The sequence below is a fragment of the Prinia subflava genome, chromosome 1 (assembly GCF_021018805.1).
Source record: "Prinia subflava isolate CZ2003 ecotype Zambia chromosome 1, Cam_Psub_1.2, whole genome shotgun sequence".
Classification (NCBI taxonomy): Eukaryota; Metazoa; Chordata; class Aves; order Passeriformes; family Cisticolidae; genus Prinia; species Prinia subflava.
The window spans coordinates 44864239-44884822 of record NC_086247.1 but is presented as its reverse complement, the minus strand read 5'-3'; the positions used below and the strand labels follow the sequence as shown (position 1 = coordinate 44884822).

Below are 20584 nucleotides of genomic sequence, written 5' to 3'. Positions count from 1 at the left end.
CAATTAACCTTGTAAACGATTTCCCCATTTGCAAATGAAACTAGCAATTGGGTCCATAACTTACACAATTAAGAGCAATGCATCTTAGTCATTTTCTGTAATCCTCCATTTAATATTTGATCATTGATTTAATGTTTAATACCGTGGAATCATTGTTCTGGTTCCCTCATTTCTTGAATGTCCTTGATTTTTAAGATAGTCAGCAAGATAGCAGCTTGATCTTGCAAAGATTTACTTATCCAAGTGTCTTGATGAAGGCTAATGTGAATATTTACTTGAGTAAAGGTATTCATGGGAAAATGCATGAAATATAAATTTCAGATACCTTTTTTCTATCTTAGTAGCCATCTTTAATTTGGGGATTTTTTTGGAGGTAGTTTGTTTAAAATTAATTGAGTATTTAGAGGGTCCATAAGTACCAAATGTAACTGTTTTCAAAACCTGGATTTCTGTGCAACATAACATTTTGTTGTTTCTTAAAACAGCTATTAACAATCTCTTTTAACCATGAATAATTGAATCTGTCTGTCAATATCGTTTGCCATCATGTGAATAAGATCATGCATAAAAAAGTTTGCATGTGCATATTTGATATATGATAAAGTGAAAGATTTGGAACAGTGCACAATTCAGACAGATCTTGCTAATCTACCTAGATATTCAAATACCTTAAATTAAGGATGTTTCTGCTATTCCCAGCTTCTGATTCTGTAATGGAAAGGCTTTCAGTATGTTGCAATTTTTTTAAGAAAACTGCTATTCACTAGGAAGTAAATGAAATGAATGACCAGGGGCTTGTTACAATGAATGATTTAGATAACCAGTTCAAAAGTTGAAGTTAAGCTTCCAGAAGTGAAAGCTTCCATTGAATTACAGCAAAAAAATATTAAATAGGTTTACCATGGGAGGATTAGATTAGACATAGGAAAAATTTCTTCACTGAAAAGAGTGGTCAGGCACTGGAATAGGCTATCCAGGGGATAGCCCTGGAAGCATTATCCCTAGAAGAGTTAAAAAACATGTGGAAGTTACCTGCAGATTGGTTTAGTGGTGAACATGGCAGTGCTGGGTTTACAGATAAATTCAGTGGTCTTAGAGGTCTTCTCCAACCTTAAAGATTCTGTGATATCACATGTCTTTGCTGTTATTTTGTTTCATACTCCATAAATATTTTCCAAGTTGGATAAAAACCACTAGGTTACAATAACAGACAGTTGTATTGTTTGACCAAGCTGTCATCTCAGTCATGATCTGGAATCAAAAATTGAGTCTTCAGCTGATGAAAGTGTTGAGTACTGCAGCTGGAGCTACAGGACCCACCACTACTCCTTTTTATAGTAAAATAACAGGTAGGATATGCCACACAGGGCAGGATATGCCATTCACTGCACCCAGTGTTGTTACAGCTGAACCCAAAAATACAAGAAACCAACATTTTGCTAAATTTTAGTAGATGAGGCAAAAACTTCCAGGTTTCTTTAAGTAGCATTTTCTTGGTGTGTTGGAAAAGAAAAATCACCTAAGTCATGTACGCTATAAGTACATTGGGAAATGTATGCTTTCTTCACAATGCCTGGGGACACTTTTTTAATTCAAATAACTAAAATAAGTTTCAGTGGATTGCCTTAGACTTTCCTCATAAAAATAAAATTTTAAACAGGATAAATGTGTTAAGAGAAATAGAACCTTCCATTAAGATACATAATTTGTTGCTGGCTGGTTATCTGTTTTCTAGCTTTTGTGGAACTTTTTTTAAATCTGCTGAGAACATGCATTATGTGTCAACTAAAATAATAATTGTATATTCTCCTGTTGTGTATATAATCCTTCATCTTAAGAGTTCATTGAATTAGTATTTGCAGTCATGTCATCTTCAAAGTTCTTAGTCAAGAGGGTCTTTTGTACATTGCAGCTTTTATAACGGAGGAATGGAGAAATTCTTAAAATAGATTGAAATAAAGAATTCCAGATTGTTTAAATTCTAGTTTCTCTTGATGGAGAAGATAAAATCACGATAGATTCAGCTTTTTTTGCAGTTAATTTCAAGTATTATTAAATAAAACAGTTTTGTCCTTTCTCAATAACCGATTATAAAAACTCCACAGTTCTTTTCATATTGTTTACAAATAATTGACAGATTTTCTTATGCTGTATTCTCATTCATACATGGGCTTATTCTTTGAACAGAACATTATCCTAAGATTAATCATAACGTAAGATACAGTGCATTCTGAACAAGCACATAATTCTTTATGTGAGTGTCCTTGGATAATGGAAGTTCTAGAAATAAACTTATTCCAAACACACTGATGGATATTTTTTCTTCGTATCACCTTCAGAAGTCACCAACATTTTCTCATTGTGGTTTTTTTTTTCCGTATTTAGAAAATGTGAGGTACAAAGAAATGGATATTATCCTGCTATATTATGACCCAAGGAAAGTGACATTCAGGACAAGTGAATCCAAAGCTTATCTACTGTTCATTAGTATTGAACATCAAGTAAAACAGTTCTCTAGAGAGTGAAAACAAACACACCTTCAAAATATGTGCTGATCCACCATAAACAATCCTCTCCTCTCCTCTCCTCTCCTCTCCTCTCCTCTCCTCTCCTCTCCTCTCCTCTCCTCTCCTCTCCTCTCCTCTCCTCTCCTCTCCTCTCCTCTCCTCTCCTCTCCTCTCCTCTCCTCTCCTCTCCTCTCCTCTCCTCTCCTCTCCTCTCCTCTCCTCTCCTCTCCTCTCCTCTCCTCTCCTCTCCTCTCCTCTCCTCAAATCTCCTCGAATCTCCTCAAATCTCCTCGAATCTCCTCTCCTCGAATCTCCTCTCCTCTCCTTGTGGAAATCCAGACTTATATCGCTATTTAGTCAATAAGCAAGAACTTTTGTTCGATCAAACAGTGGTCATCATCAGTTTTTGTCTCATCAACAACTGAGAGAAAAAGCAATCTGTAAAATCTCCCATTGGTCACTGCCCCTTCTCTGCAGACTATCTACTAAGTCAGTAAAAGTTGCTACTTTTTGCACACGTTTGTTTATCTTTCTGTCTTTGTGCTGTCCATTTAATTAAAGGTCAGGATCTATGCCTATAATCTTCTTCTGAGATAATAGCTAAACTTAATAGGGTATCTTCTTTATAGCACTGACAGTCTATCACTGCTGATTCCTCATGGTAGCTATTCTGTGTACCTCATCATTCTGCTGGATCTTTCAGCAGACACTGTCTTTAAAATCCCATTTGTACAATTTGGGTCAGGTCAGGAAGACTAATGGCTCTAATCTCGTTGAAATGATATTATTAATCTTGAAGCAGGTGAAGAGCAAGATGCTTTCTCCTGGCAAAGAACTTAAGACTTCTGTTCTGCAGAGGGTAATCCCAGGTTTACTGCACAGGGCAGAATGATTCAAAGATTAAGCTATCTTTTTTTTTTTTTTTTTTTTTTTTTTTTTTTGTCATTTTAAACCTGTATGCTATTTTAAATCAACTCCAGAAACCTAAAAGGAAGGATTAAAGTTTCTATCTCCAGTTTCATACAGCTTGATTTCAATGTTCTCAATGTTTTCAACAAATAAAGCAAAAGTAAATAGGGGTAGCTGTGAATCACAGCAGTATTCCTCTGTGCTGAGCTCTTTGCTTCTGGGCATAACAGGTGCATATTTGCTGATGTCTAGAAATTTCAGAAATTAAATTCACATTTAACACTAGATTCAGCAATATGACATGTTAAATTCAGGACCTGTTTTTTCTAAAAGCCATTAACAGCAGTTGCAGTCATTGGCACTTCTGAACATTCAGCTAGGATTTTTTAGAATCTAGATTTCCAAAATGTGCTGTCTGTATCTGTTTTGTGTACCCATTTCAATGGGTACTGGTTAAGAGATAAGCTTCAGTGCTTTGTGAACAAGAGTGTTAGCATAAATCAGGGAGGAATATCAAGCTTTTGTTTCCTCTCTGTTTGGGTTCCCATGCAGATTCACCTGGAAAATGGATTGGCTAAGCCTACTGTGCCTAGCCAAGGGTTCCTGTAAATTATACCTCCATATGAGAAATATTGATAAAATACCACAGTACAACACCATTCCTAGAAAGGCCTCAAAATAGCCTTCTGCAAAGATAGATTTGTGGCCACTGAGCCACAGTTCTTCAAGCCTTTCATATTTCCACGTCTTTTGTTCCTCTACTGCAGTTTTCTGCATAATGTAGTTGCTTTCTTTTAGTTCACAGAGCTGCATTAAGCTGGTACAGACTGAGTGCTTGTAACCCCATGTCTTGGGTTATGTAACCAAAAAAAAAGTGTATTCTATTTCGTCTCTAGAAAGCAGTTGGCAGATGGTTTCTTTTTTCTTTATCTCTTGTAACTCCAGGGGGGAGGAGGGTGGATGCCTTCTGATAATAGGCCAGCTGTCAAAACCAGGTGGGGCAGTGTTTCTTTTACCTCTTTTATCAACTTTGTCCACCCCTCCAGGGGATATCTTCTGTTAATTGGCCATTAAGGCTCACCAATGACATGACACATTACACCATCCCGTTGTGAGATGTTCTACCCAGTGGGGAGGAGCCAACCATTCCCCACCCAGATAAAAACGGGGACACAGAGACCCCAGACATCCTCTTTTCCACTGGATTCTCGGAGGAAGACCAGACTCATCTCACCACCTGTTTACATGGTCATCTCTACTCCAACAGAACCACATCTGTCACTCCAGGAGGACTTATTTGGACTCCTTCCAACACCCTGGCTGACAGGGTGTCAGGTCGTATTCCTGACCAGGAATCAGAGTTTTCTAGGACTTTTGTTTGTTTGCTTGCTTTTTTTTTATTATTATTACTGCATTTGTATTTTTAATATTCCTAATAAGCAACTGTTATTCCTATTCCCATTATTTTGCCTGAAAGCTCCTAATTGCAAAATTGTAATGATTTTGAGGGAGGGGGTTTTATATTCTCCATTCCAAGGAGAAAACTCCAGTTTTCCCTGACAGGTACCTGTCTTTCTAGAACAAGACACCCTAAATGAGTTTCAAATCACCAGCTGAGGAATGGTGCACATGGTGGATGTTCCTTAACACTCATCGCTCACGTTGCTCTCAGCTTTGCTGGGATTTCCTTGGGTGCAAACAGAAACTCAGTTGTCAGTGTCCATGCCACTTTTATTAAGCACTGGCAATTGAGGAAAATTCAACATAACATATACTTTATGTTAATCTGTCCACTAGATGGAATCGTGACATTTGGAGAAATAAGATGGAGATGGGGAACCAATTGTTTCCCTTCCTGGCTTGAACAGGTCCACCTAAAATGCTACTAATATATTTTCATCAGGTCATTTAAAAAATAAGCAGTTCCAGTGCATGAAATATCTGTGGTCCTATTTAAGCTTCACTGGAATAAAAACCAAAAGATTAAAAAATCTGTCTTTTTAAGAAAAGATCCTCTTTTTGTTATTATTGAACATTTCCATTTTTCGCTTTTAAAATTTGAGCATTTGGTGATTTTTTTCACACTCAACATTGCTTCTATTCTCACCTGTATTAGTCAAAAGCTTTTAAATGGCACAAAATCTTTCCTTTTGTTAAAAAAAGGCTTTGTATAAAAATGCTCTGCATAAATGATATTTTTCAAAAAAAGACAAGCAATTGAAACTGAGAAACACCTTTTTCCTTCTTAGCTTTATGGTGGAGTAAAATCAGATTTGCAAGGTACTTGCTAAAATGGGAAATTTTGACTTCTCAGTACCAAGAGTTTAGACATAAAATGTTTTCAAAGTATCAGTACTATAAAAATAAGATACACTAAAGCTGATTAAAGGGGTGGTAAACTTCTAACAACTCTTATGCCTAGATGATCTTGGCATTACTGTGAAGAAAAGGCTACTACCAAATATAAAAATCAAGTTCAGTGTCATTTCACGAGCTTAGAAAATATTTTCTGACTCTTCCTCCACCCTAACATATTGATCACTTTGATTTCACCTTCCAGGGACACTGGCACATTTGGGAATTTCAATGAAACCTCAGAAGGACAGGCTAAATGCACAAACCTCACTGAGAGACAGCTGGAGCACAAAGGTGAGTATTGCATCAGATCACTGAGGAGCACTCCATGTTTCCATTGATGGAATTTAGTTTTTCCTCTTTTTGGGTTGGAAGAGGTTCCTTTCTGCTCCCCACAAAGATCTTCAGAAGCCAGGAACCGTCTTGAGGTGGTAAAAATTCTCCCTAAATATCACTGCCCAGTTATTATTTGACTCCCACTTAACACTCTTCAAAAACTTTCAGTAATCCCTAGGCCTATACTGATGGAGAGTTAAGGGCATGAAAAGAATTTGGGTATCTCGAGGGACTTTGGAAAAAATTCTCAGTGCTGCACAAAGCTGTATTCTTTCTTTAGGCTGCATCTGTGTAAGGGAAGGACCCACCTTGCATTTCATTTCAGTTATGCTCGTTCTTATAAGAAAAAAAAAAGTGCAGGGTGAGACGTGACCTACTTGAGATGTAAAGATATGTATATTTAGGTCCACAGTTTCTTACTCAGTTTCAGGATCCCCAGTGTTTTTTGTCCATCTGTATGATTTAAAAACAATTAGTAATTTTAATAAAAGCACACCATTAAGTAATGTTTCTTCCCTTTTGGTTGACCGTATAAATAGGTTACGTGTCTGATACTAATTGATCAGGAGCTCAGTTTTATGTTTTGAAACCAGGTCAGATGTAGGATAAACACAGAGTCTTTTCTTTCTAGGCCCAATTCAATTTGAAGGAGTTAGAGTTAAATTTGAACAATGAAGTAATCTCTGGTATTCCCATTGTAGTGTGGAACTAGTAAAGCACAGAAAATAAGAGCAAGCTGTTCCCTATTCTGGCCACCACTGCTTTGAAAGACCCAAGGCAGAATTTTTAATAATGATAAAAGAAAATTATTGCAAGTAAGGAAAAATTTCTCTTTCTATACTTACATTGCCAGTGGAAAAAAAATGAACAAACAAGCAAGCAAACAACTACTCCGTACAACCCATCTCTATAGAAGGTATTTATTGCAGTTAAATCCACAGGAAAAAAACCCTAAAGACCTCCACATTTAGTATTATTTTAGCTAATAACATTTATTTCTGTGTAAAGCTGTGGTTTAAAAATTAAGCAAGCATGCTTTCAGGGCTTTTCATTTCCAGAAAACACCATATGGTTATCACTTGTCTAATGGAGACGCAAAACACCCCATGGACTCCACTGAATGTTCTCTTTCTTTCTGACAAGAGACATGTTTATAGCAGAAAGAGAACCAGCTTTCTTCGCTGTTGTTACCTCTCCACAACCTGGAAGTATAGCAGGCAACTTTTTTACCTGGTTCAACAATTCCTTCTATGTCCTTTGTGGTTTGTTCTCTTTTGCTTGGTAAATTTACATTTAGTTTGGAAATTACAAATTAGATCTGCTCCAAACTCCTGGGGTTTTTTTTTTGAGTAATGTAAGACTGAAAAGAATTGCCTGCAGCTCTTCTTCAACTGGCTTGGTAATATCATTCTTCATTATAAAACCTCAGTGCTTATTAGGCTCCTGAGTGAATCAAGCCCTTGCAATAATGGCCAAAAAACCTGTCGTCAAGCCATCAGGAAATCTGAGCTGCTGTGTGCAGAGGAACTGTTAGGAGCTACGAAAGTGAGAAGTGATACTATGTAGATCACTGAAATGTGGGCATCTTCTCAGCTTTTTGAAAAATGTGATGAAAGTTCAAAGTCATACTGACACAATTTTGTGAAAGTAGTTGGGCTATTTTCTTCTCTCTTCACATATGCTTAATTTCTTCTGCAGAAATACATGCACTCAGAGATTTGAATACAAACAGAAGAGAAACAGGTGGACATGGGATTAAGAAAATGCAATTTTTATAACAAATGTTCTGAAAATATAAATTATATTGATATTTAAAGTGAAACTTTGTCTGATCTTGAAAAGATTTGCAATCTGAGTAAAATTTTAAGAGGTTTCAAATTCACTTCTAATCCCAAAATCAAATTATTAGAGGGATATGGTTTCTTTGGAAAACATTATGAACCTTCTTACAAGGAAACATTTCCTTTCACAAAGGAAAATCTCTTCTTAAAAGAAACACCCCAACAGATGTGCCAATGTAGAAATAAGAAACTCCAGATGATGTTCAGTATAACATCTTCATCATAAGTGAAGTTACAGTCAAAAATTTGCCTTTCAAATAGTAGTAGTCAATATAAGTAGGAAATCTTTGTCAGAAAAAAAAATACAAATGAGTTTTAGCAACACTGATTTTTTTTTTTTTTTTTTTTTTTTTTTTTTTTTTTTTTTTTTTTTTTTTTTTTTTTTTTTTAATTTTAGGAGAAAGTTTTGTTTAGGTGCATGTTAAATTGTTCTCATTTGATAACCTAGATACCCTTAGAAGGTATGCAATTTTTTCAGGGAATGTTTCATGCCTTAAGCTATAGTTTAAGCTTATCTATTTTTTTTAGACAGCTCAATGTTGTGACCATAAAAATCAACAGCCAAAATTTATAAATATCACATGTTTTTTAAACAAATAATTTTGGTTTCTGTGTGACTACAAACAGGTATTGAATTTATTTTCAGGCAGTAGAGCACCCTCAAAATTTCTGTCTTCTAAGATCAATCACTTGTTTGTGTGTTTTCCCTCATTTGTGACCATTTATAGGTCATGATTCAACCTCAGATAAAATGTAGCAATCTCCTGTGTGTTCCAGGCAAACAAAATATGATTTTTATCAAGTACAGGGTCTATTTTTTCTTTTCTATTTTTTTCTTTTTAATGAAATTTAGAGGAAGAGAGGCAGGCAGACTCTATTGTTCAAACACGTCACTTCAGCTTCAAACATGGCATTTTAAAATATAGATAGAAAATAGAATCTGAGCTCAATAGAAATTAGGGGAGAGGGAGAAAGGAGCATGAAATCAAATCACTGCCTTACCCTGACCTAAGAATATAGTTAAAAATAAGAGTCTTAATATGTCTTTCCTGTGGGTACATGAAGTGCAATAGTTATTGAGAGAGATTGTGGTGACTCACTAGATTGGAAAATGACAACTACAGAGGAAATGAGACTAAATCCCGTGGTTCTTCCACCCTTTTTACTCAGGTGAGTTGCCACTGTCACAAAGAAACCAGCTTAGGAGGGAGCTATAGTTTGTTAGGTTACAAAATCATTCTCTTCTTCCAATGCTAAGCTGCTCCCTCCAGTATACTCTGAATTGTTTTGTCCTAGGGTGCCTAAGTGACACATACAGTGAAACTGAAACCCTTGAGCAATCTCTATGTGCTGCTTAATTAGTCCATTGGTTTAATGTTTAAAATAAAAGGCGAAACCTTTTAATGTTCTGGCTATTAGGCAGTTACTGCTAATATTCAAGCTCCATACCCTTTTCTTCCTTTCATCTCTTATAAGCCTATTATTACACATTGTCTCAAGAGTGATCAAAACCACAGGCAGTGCAGTGGACTACCTTAATTTAACAACACTGCCTTCATTAGATTCCATGTCCAAGAAAGAGAAGTATTTGTCTCTCCTGTAGGTTATCCTGTTGTGTTGGGAAGTGTAAAACCTCTGATTCATTTCATTCGTGCTCAAAGGGCAGCCTGTTCAGTTTTGATGCTGAATGACACCCACTAAGCAAACACCCTTCTAGAGAACCACACAAATTCTAGCTGGGAATAGAGTCAGTTCATCATATAGGGTTTTTTTGCTCGTACTTTCTTTTCTTTCTCCAGCATGAGATTCTTCCCAGAGGAGACATTCCCCCATGAAATTCTCTGGTGTGGGTCCTTCCCACTGCTCTACAGTTCTTCACAGCCTTCTCCAGTGTGTCTCTTCCACAGGCTGCAGTCCTTCAGGGTGGCACGGTGCATCCCCTTGACAGAGTCGTAAGTCCTGCCCACAAACCTGATGCTCAGGGTTCCTCTCTCCATGGTCCACAGGTCCTACCAGGAAGCCTCCTTCAGACATCCATCTCTTCTGGTGTGGTGTCCTGCACAGGCTGCAGATGGACATAAATTCCTTGAAATCTTCAAATCCCTTGGCTTTCCATATCCAATATAGAAAATTCACACCCTATATTTTTTAATACCAGTTGCAACAAGTGTTTGCACTAAATGACATAGAATAACCAAATCAATTTATTTTTTATAAAAAGAAGCCATTTACATTAATACTTCTAAAAATCAGTGCCTGAATGCTTAACCCATGGCCCTCTGACACAGGAATTTAGGAAATTAGTATACAACAGGTTTAAATTATACTAGAATCCACACTTTGCTTGCAAAGTTCTTAGGTGTCTACAAGCTGAAAACTGAAAAACAAAATCCTATAATTGCTGTGCCAAAGAGGAAATACACAATCTGCAATTGAAGGTTGAATATGAAAAGGTAGTAAAAAAATCCACTGTGTTTGAAAATACTCCCAAACACATCCAAATAAAATATAGAATAATTAGAATTCCAGAATAAGATTGGGCAGAATTTTTCTTCTGCAGTAAATTTAAGGAAGACTGAACAATCTTTCTTAGAGTTTATATCAATAAATTATACCATGAATTATTTTACTATGTAACGAGTTTCATATATTGGAAGTAAGTGAAGAAATTTAATGTGGGTATTAGAAAGGTTAATGCAATTTAAAGAAATTGAAAAATACAAGTAATGTGATCTAAATGAGATATTCAACTGGAAGTTAAAATATATTAAGTAGGGGATATCTCATAATTCAATTGTGAGCTTGGCAGCAGCATGAGTATTTAAGCACCGTGTATTTTTAGTAACTTTCTTCACATAATTACTGCCAAATTAACTGCAGTATACAGGATCAACAACAAATGAATATTTCATAACTGATTACAAGTATAAAAGAATTTACTCCTGGAAGGTTGTTGTGATAGTGTTTTAAATGGATACTTGACATTATTAATACTCTATTTATTTATTTATTTCACATTGGAGTTGTATTTGGCATTTGGCAGAGATATAAAAATAGATGATCTCTGACTTGAGTATCTTAGATAAAATGACAATAGGGCAAAGTGGAAAAAGGATAAGAACAGATAAGTTGATAAAGCTCTTTGGAAGTATAAGATGACTGTCTTTAGCTGACAGCCCAAAAATAACCATTAATCCTGAGAACAAAAGAGGGAAATGTTTTTTTCCATCTGCTCTGGGCTTTGCCTCTTATTTCTGACAGGAGAACTGAAGGATTCTTTTGTTATCACTATCCTTTTTTTTTTCAATATTGCAGGTGATTTATTTAGTGATTTAAATTATCCTATCAGCTGGTGGCTGCATCAAATGATCCTTAAAATCCACTTGCACCCTGAAGTTTTACCATCCCTCTTTTTTGAGCTCTAGCCATGTTTCTGACCACCAGACATTTGAAAATATAATTTTAAAGAAACACTGAGTTTTTCAGGGAAACTTGATATTCTGACAGCTGGTATTTTAAGGAAAACACCAAATATCAGGAAACTTATGATAAAAATCATGAGAGTTGACAATGCTGCCATCTAGCCTTAGAAACATAATCAACAGGAGCAATCTGAGACAAAGCCATGATTCTCTGAGTCTCCCCATTAGCTCCCTAAATAGCAGGAATCTGAGACTCCTTTCCATGAAGTCTTAGCAGCTTCACCATGAGCAGTGATTATGAACAATGAGTCCTCTGACATAATTCTCAAGAGCAAGACTGTATTTATTTTGAGCTAGTGACATTGTATAGTCAGATGTACAGAGGCTGTGTACATGGGACATTGCTCTGAAACCCCTCATTATAAAATTAAAAAGCCAGCAAGCTTCTCTGTGCTGTCCTTTAAGGAGGAATTATGATCTCTGCAGCACATCATATGTTCTCATGACTGGCTTCCTCTGTTTGTAAGTTAGGCTGCAGTTATGTAAGGCTAAGCTTAAAAAACTTACAAGATAAAGAAACACATTTTTCTTTGTCTAATCAGCATTTCTTTGATTTAGACCACAAATTTGAGGTATTTTTAGTACCTAAGAAGATCAAAGAGGAGTCATCTTCAAACATACAGGGGTAGAATTTGTTGTGGGTTTTGCTTTAAATGCTATATTTTAAGATGTGTTGGATAAGATTTATCATTCTTATGTTTTAATGTGTGTAGCTTGTTAATACTTATGTTTGAAATGCTAATATGTTGGGGTTTTTTTCCATTCTTGTTTTAAAACTAGCATTTGTCATTGTTTTGTTCTAGCTTGTTTCACAATAATTGATTTTGTGTTCACTTGTTAATTGGTTTACTTGTAACTTTATTGAAATTCATGGATTTGCTGATGTCCTGAGGAGGGTGTGTTTTCACTGGTAGTCACTAATTGCACAGTGTTAAGGATTCATAAGCTTGCAACTTCTTCATAAAGCAATCAACACATTTTATTAACTTCCTGAGTCTGCTCTGCTCCCTGAATCACAGCATTTGTGATCCTGCTCTTAGCTGAAAAGAGGTGCAGTATTTGTATGATATGAAACTCTTTGAAATGAACAGATATTTTACTTTCAAAAGAGTAGTTGCTTGGAGACAGATTGTTGTAATTATTATTATTTATTTCTACAACAGAAGGATTGTGAGCATCAAAATCAGAGATACATTGTGTTAAATGCAGAGCAGGAGAATAAAAGGCACTCAAACACAAAAAGTGCAGAGATTAAGGGCTAGATGGTTCCTGGACATATTAGACACATGAGAAGCTTAGAAATAGAGCAAGAAGAAGTGCCATGCACTTTGCAAAAGCACTGCATACTTTTGCTTAGGAGCTCCATTTCTGGATGCTTCTTTCTGAGACGAACAGGAGAAACAAAGACCAAGCATCAAAGATGGTGACCAGCTGGTGACCACCAAGGACAGGCAGAAACAGCGAGCACCATCTGTCAGCCCTGTGGAGCAGTGGATGTGTAGGAGCTGTGATGTGTCCTACTACCCCACAGATTCTATCACCCTGTCAGCCAGACCTTGTGAGGTCTGAGCCAAGACTGGACAGCAGCCTCTTCTCCTCACAGCCTGAAAAACAGCAGCAAAATGAAACCTAGCTTGATATGAAGCCTTAAAGATTTTACATTTCTACAGCTGTGCTGTGAAAGGAAATACACAATCAGGAGATTAGTCACAGATTTTTTAGTCTTGGTTTCCTCTTTTTTCAATTCTCTAGGTTTTCATCCTTACACCTTTGACCTTTTCCTTACAAAACTATTGTAGCTGTCCTGTAATCTTTTGTAATCCACTTCACAAGAGAAAATTTAGATTAAATTGTCTTTGTAAAGTTTCTTGTAGCTTTTCCAAATCCTTGTCCTACATCAGTGGAATCTTATATTGTTCTCCATTGCTCTCTCTGTCTCAGTACAAATTGGTTTTATCATTGGTTTACATAGGTGTATGTCATGCACCTGTCCAGACAGACACATGAGCTGTAAGATACAAACAATCATACTCAAAACTGTAAAGAGTAGCCCAAATTTACTTACTGCATTGATTACATATGAAAACATTCCTTTGACTCCAGTGCATCTTCTCATTTATAACCCACCCCAAAATACTTTCTGAAAAGAGAATACCATTGGTTGTCCACCATTGAAAGGAAAGTTAGACCTTTGGTTAGATCAAAGGTAACACTGACAGCAAAGATTATACAACAAAATATATACAATTTATTTTACAACTTTTTTTTTTTTCAAAGGATTTCTGAGGAGAAATAAAAAAGAAGGTTTTGTTATGGTTTAGAAACATCACTATAGTCTGATTGTCCAGTTTTTATGCTGTCTGGATTAAATAATACACTACTGGGAGGGACACAGTTGCTCTTTATTTTATTCAGGTAGTGACAAACTCAGCAGAAAAAAACAATTTATACCCCTCAATCCGTTGGGTTCAAACAATCATATATGTATTTTTTTAGCTATACTTTGAACCTGAATAAGGAACTGTATATCTTTGTTGGCACTGGGGTAGGAAGATGCAGCAGTTTTCTGTCCTTTCTGTGAAGCATCCCCGATTCATCTGAATATGGCTAAGAGAGCATGATGTGGACAAAATGGTATTTCTGCAAAACAAGGATGTTTTTGCTTGGGACATTGATAGGAATCTGAATATGTGGTCATTACACCCTTTGTAGCATCGTGTCTAAGAACTTTACAAAGGTGCTCATGTCCATTTTAAACTCATGAACGAGTGCTAAGAAGTAGGTATTGTTTTCCAGTCTGGTATTGTGCATGAAAAAAAAATTCTTCATGCTCTTTATTTAACTTACACATTTATTGTGATTGTTAATTAGTGAATATAGATGAGGCGCCTTGAGATCCCAAGGTAAAAGTTTCTTTATCATATCTACATAGACATTATACCCTTAAAAGAAATTAATTTGTATAACCAGCAGCTATCTACTTACACCTCATGCTATTTCACAGGCTGTTTAAATCAATGATTCAGTTAGAAAATGAAAGCAGAAGAGATTTCAGCCATAGATTTGTGACCTTACCCAACAGATTTTTTCTCTCTTTCATACAAACAACTAATTCAACATACAACTAATCTCACCAAAAAGCTATTTATCCTCTCATCATTTGAGTTCTGCAAGGTTTAAATGAGTTTTAGCAGCATTTTTTTAAAATGGTTTATAGACCTTCACTATGATTAATTTTAGCTCAGGCACAGAAAAAATCTCTTCACTTTAAGAACCATTCAGAAATACTGGAAAATTACTCTATAGTACAGGGGTTTTTATGTCATTTGTTTGTTTGTTTTGCTTTTTAAAAATAAAAATGAGGAATGGACAATTGCAAATTACATCTGAAAGAAATTTTAAGGCAGTGAAATGCAAAAATCAATTAAAAAAAATAGTAGGAATATGAGGATCACAAAGAAAAGCAAAGATTTTCTTAGAAGTAAATCATACCATGGTTTCTAGTTCCCAGTTTCTTATTTTCTCTCTGTGGATCAGGAGTTTCCCTTAAGCAGTGCAGCCAGTTTCTTAAAAGGGGTATTTTTTCCTTGTATAGTTTTCTCTCTTGGTTAAAGTTGTGCAAGACCCCATGGCAACTACAGACAATGTTTACCTGTAAAATGAGCACTGGGCAGACTCTGAAAGCTGGCTCACCAACCCTGTTCCATCTTTTGAACACCCCAGTCTATCTCTTTTAATGGGATTTAAAGGAATTTCAAATAAAGTGAAAGGTACTCTATGACAAGGAAAGGCAGTTGTCTGTGAGCAGTTCACATGGACTCTGGGAGCTCCTAAATTTCCATTAATTCAAGAATGGGAGTGGACCGAATACAAAAATCACAGAAATTGTTTGGAAAAATGGTTATTCACTATGACATTTTATACCAACCACTACATTAAGGAATTCTTTTGGACTTGTAAAAATATTCCTGTGCAAGGTCAACATAAGAATCCTGATTTGGCTGAGATCAAGTACAAACTTATCCTGATAGTCTTCTAGCAAACCTACTTGATCTTCTAGAAAATATTTTAATCAGTTTCTGATGATAGGGGGTAGAAATGGGTGGGAGAAAAAAATGTTTGAGTGTGATTTATTTTTTAGTTTCTCTTTAAATCTTTGCATAGCCTCACCAATTCCCCCAAGACAGCTAAAAACCAATGAGCCAGGGACTTCACAGACCATTGGCAAGTGTCTGTCATTACTCAGAACTTCAGAACAAAGAGGGTGATTAATCCATTTAAATTTATAGTACAGGAAATATCAGAGGTGGCAGATGCTTTCCTCAATTGTGATTTACATAGAAAAGAAAATTAAAACCCTCACCGTAACAATTAACTGCCTGCTTCACTAGATCCACTGTCATCTCTGGCTTTTTCTTCCTGTGGAGAATGTAACTATAAATGCTTCCAGCTTTCCTGACACAAAGATGTGAGGGGCTGGGGGTTTGTTGCGGTTTTTCCTTGTTGTTGGTTTTTGCTCTGTGTTTCATTGTTGTTGTTGTTTGGTTTTGTTTTTTTTTTTTTTTAATTATTAAAGACATTCTATTGCTTGTTTTAGGTTATGATTTTTTGGGGTGGGGAACCACTGGGGAATGCTGCTTTAGAAAATGACTAATCTGTAATCATTAGAACGCTTCACACTGCAGCAAAACTGTCAGTATCTCTTCATTTGCTTCAAGATAAGGAGTTTTATATAAGTAGATCTAAACCTCAGCTGTAACATTCTCCTTGGGGTACATTAACAGTGCAGGATTTCACAATATTTCAGGACTAATTTCCTGCTTATTCAGATACTTTTTCATCACAGGGAATTTACAGAGCTACAGACATCTGTCTTAATAACATTCAGCATGTTAATATGGGTCTTGAGGACATCAGGTGATTGAAACTGTAGCTAGTAAATTCTACCCATAATTTTGGAATGATCAAAAGTGAATCTTTCATGGCTTTGGAAGTTTTATTGTTTTAATTAGTTTTTATTCTGTAAATTATACTCTTCTGAGTTTTTGGTTTGGTTTGGGCGGGTTTTTTTGAGTGGTTTCTCTTTTTTATTTTTTCCCTTTTTTATTTAGTTGGTTTGTTGATTTTGTTGGTTTTTTCCTCTCAGAACTATGGGTTGTATATAATGCTTTCAAGACGTGTAGTGAGAGTTTGAGGAGGAAGACCCATTACATGAAATTATATGCAATTATAACACTGAACTTTGAGAAATTTCTCTTCTGCCACTATAAATCTCACAAAGCCACACATTAACAGCACTCATTAGCAAATGACCAGACTAGGCTGCAAGTAGGTAAAAACATATTTTGCCTGAACTTTACGATTTTAGCAAGGAATAAAACCAAAGGGTTTCTCAACATTACCATTATGTGTTTTTCATGAACAGTCACTGTATTCTTAAGCCAGGGGAGTCTCAGATTTTCATAGCATGGACTATATATATTTTATGAGAAATAAATTATTTTATTCAAAATAAACATGGCTTTCCTCAGAGGAGGCAAAAAGGACTTTGCACCCAACTTTTCTATATGTAGGCACATCAGCAGGTAGCAGGAGTTCAGGAGGCAAAACCACGGTGTGTAGCTCTAAGAGGACTAAGAACATATGCTCTAAGAGGAATAGCCTGATTTATGTGGAAGAATGAAGTGACTAACGCCTCCATCAGAGCAAAGCGAAATCCAGGAAGGTCTATGACCTCCAAGCCACAACTTTTTCTCTGATCTGCTGAGGTATTGTTCCCTTGAACTGCTGCTGTTCAGAGGAAATAACCAAGCCACAATCGGACTTACATCCTTACTGACAAGTTTGCAGGTCCTTTTTTCTCTTCCTGTCATCAACGGCTGGTAATGAGTTCACCTTCAAGAAACAAGTCTAATAAGTTGTGAATATTTTATCCAGGTTTACTGTAGTTATGTAGACTTGGATTTTATATTACTATTCAGTCTGGTTTATACTGTGTTTTTTCTTCCTTCCCTTTTATGTATATAGTAACCTGTGGGTCCTTGGGAATACATTGTCACCAGAGAGGGTTTCTTTTTTCTGAATAACAATGGATTACTCTACTTAAAAAGCATCTTGATATTTCAACTTTTTTGTTGAACCATAAGAATTGTTTTTAAACTATGTTCACAGTCATTGGAACGATTCTTAATTTCTGAAACAACACTCTTTAAACACAACACTTTTTAAACACTAATAGTGACACTAGGCTTATTCCACTCATCAGTTTAGCTGAGATTTAAAAGGATATGGAGCTCTTTCTGAAGTAGTGTGTCTTGAGTCAGACTTGGACGATCCTTCTGGGTCCTTTCCAACTCAGGATATTCTGTGATACTCTATGAAGAGCATTAAAAGTGTGCCACCTGGAATGCAGAGCCTGAAAGATAAGAAAATATGTAAGTAAACAGCAAATCTCTAGTGAGACAGAAGGTGAGGACAGAATCCATAAGAAGATTATAATGATTTTAATAAAGGCTATCTATGATGGCATTTTTAACCTGATCATTCTACGTTATTCATTGTAAACACTAAAACAGGTATCAGCAGTCCCCACTGGCCTTTTATCTTGCCGTTATCCATTGGCTATTGCCAAATCCTGTGGGTCTCAAGATGGCAATTGGAAGATGAGAGGTTAATGGCTTTATGCACTAATTCAAGGAGTGAGCTTTATTTGTAAAAGTCTCCTTTTTAAGACTCCTGTGGCAGAAACTGTCAAGTGAATAGTTTAGGCTGCTATCACTGATGGAGTGGAAACGTCAAAGAGCAATTCATTAGAGTCAGAGAACAAATAAGTAGGGATACTCAGAGCTTTGAAATGTGTGAAAGGCAAGAGAAAAGTAGATGAACAAGGTGTGATGAAAAAAAAGAAGAATCAGTGAAAGAATGTAAGAGAGAGTAATCAGTGAAAAGGAAGATGACCTTGCACATAGCAAAGGGCAAAAAGAGATTGTACACCATCTTGTTCTGCTCATGCTACTGTGACTAATTTTGATTCTAAAAGTCTTCAAATAGGTTTCTATGCACACACATTTTCAGGCTCATACAAATATTTGCTGGAAGGACACTTAACTGTCATCTAGGCATGCTCCTGCTTGAATTAGGACTATATTCAATATTGGATTGGTCAGTTGTTTCCTCATCTAGTGGAATCTTGAAAAGACTTCTATGGACAATCTGTTTTTCTACTTCCTAACTTTATAATGAGGAAGGTAATTTCCTAAGGTCAGTCTGCAGATTCCAAATACTAACTTGTAGCTGTTGCCTTTTGTTTTCTACCAGACACCAATGAAAATACCTTGGTTCAGTTCAACTCACCTTTGGCTTTTTTTTTGTGTTCACATCCAAACATCTTGAACTTCTATTTCATTGTCTGTCCTTGGTTACACCTAATACATGCTGTCTTTAAAATTTTGGTTTTTAGGATATTTTGCTTAGCCTCTTACCAATTTGTCTTGTCTTTTTGTAGAACAGGTTACTTTGTTCCTGAGTGCTAAAAATTACAGTTCTATTCTGTTCCTCTTTATGGTCCCCCAGGAAAACCTGGCCATCAGTTTACTAGACTCTGAGGTCCTAAAGTCCAGAGTGCTAATTGTTGCTTAGACTGACAATCTCAGGATCTGGGTTACAGATTCTTGTCTCATCATCTGGTGCAGGCTGTCAAAGTGAACCATAGACTATGTGGTAGAAAAAATGAGTTCCCAGTTCTGTGTTTAAGTGACAGTAAAGGAAAAAGAAAGGGTATAAAATCTGATGAACAGAACAAAATCTATGCATTTCTTTTTATCAAGGGAGTTCTATTTATTTTCAACTCTTTAAAAAAATGAATTGAAATATTTTTATTGCTATGATGGATTGGAACACAAAACTGGATATCTATGAAGTCTGAGTTGATTGGAAATAATAAAGATTCTTACTTTCTGGGAAAGGGAATTAATTGTTAATTTCTTACAGCATGCACTAGTGAATGAAAATAGTATATTCACTTTCATGTGAAATTCAATTACTACTACTTTGACAGAGTTCATTTCTCATGGAACAATGTAATACCAGGCATGTTTACCAGAGTACCTGTCAGAAGTGATCCCAGCATGTGACCATTTTGAGACATATATATGATGCTTTCTTATGCTTTCCCATACGAAGAGATGTGGCATAAAAGTGCAATGATCAGACCACGCTTCTTTATATGGGAGCCAAGTGGAATATGGAACATGTTTGATCAGCTTCTTCTTTTATTGACAATTGGATGACTACCTAGTACCTGAGTTTACCACAGTATCTACTGGTCTAGACTTCTTATATCAGCTGAAGCTCTAAAATCTTGCATTTTGATTAATTCTCTTTTGATATGTCAATAAAGTTACTCTCCATCTTCTTATGTTCAGTAATCTCAAATATTTACACTCTTGTAAGCAATAATAAACACTCTTGTATGCCCTTGGTCTTTTCAAAAAATATTTTAAATCATTCAGACGAGTTGTACACTTAAGAAAAGTGCAAAGACTGAGGACAAGCTCCAAAAAGATAAGGACACTACAAAGTGAAATTTAGACTCGATGAGATGTACAAAATTACTCGAAGAAAATTCCTTTATCTGCTTGGAAGTTCCAACCATGAAATTTCCTCCAATAAACATATGATAGGCCAGTCTACTGATACAGACCCACTTACTGAGCCTGCATAGTCCATTTTCTGCATCTACTAGGGCAGGATTTTTGCTTCTTATTCTTGTCCCACCGTTCCTGCATTTATATCTGGATGGCATCCAAGCTCAAATAGTACTTGTATGTGCTCTAGTCTATAATTTGGTGGTTAGACTTTTTTAATTCGAATGGGAAGGTCTCTTGGGGTGACAAAATGAACCCATTTCTATTTTCTTGGGCAAATGTTCTAACCATTGTGTTATTACACAGAAGGGGAAGAAGGATAGCAGTGTCCTTTCAGTGAAATGAGTGTCACTTATGCAGCCACTTACCATGTTCATCAAGGCAGAGCGTCAGGGTGTTACTGCACAACGTCTGTAAAGTTGCCACACTAAAGGCTGCACTGAGGAGACCCAGAGTCCAAGGAAAGGGTTCATCATGTTTGTCCTGCTGTTTGTGACTGCTCCATCCAG

At 36.2% G+C, this 20584-nt stretch overlaps 1 long non-coding RNA gene across 1 annotated transcript in view; it reads left to right on the top strand.

Moving 5' to 3' along the window:
- Positions 1-6835, top strand: part of LOC134549481 (uncharacterized) — a 91043-nt gene extending 84208 nt beyond the window's left edge. Inside the window, exon 3 of the long non-coding RNA XR_010080118.1 lies at positions 5977-6835. This is a non-coding gene — a long non-coding RNA (uncharacterized LOC134549481). The remainder of the gene's footprint in view (positions 1-5976) is intronic.
- The last annotated feature ends 13749 nt before the right edge of the window (positions 6836-20584 follow it).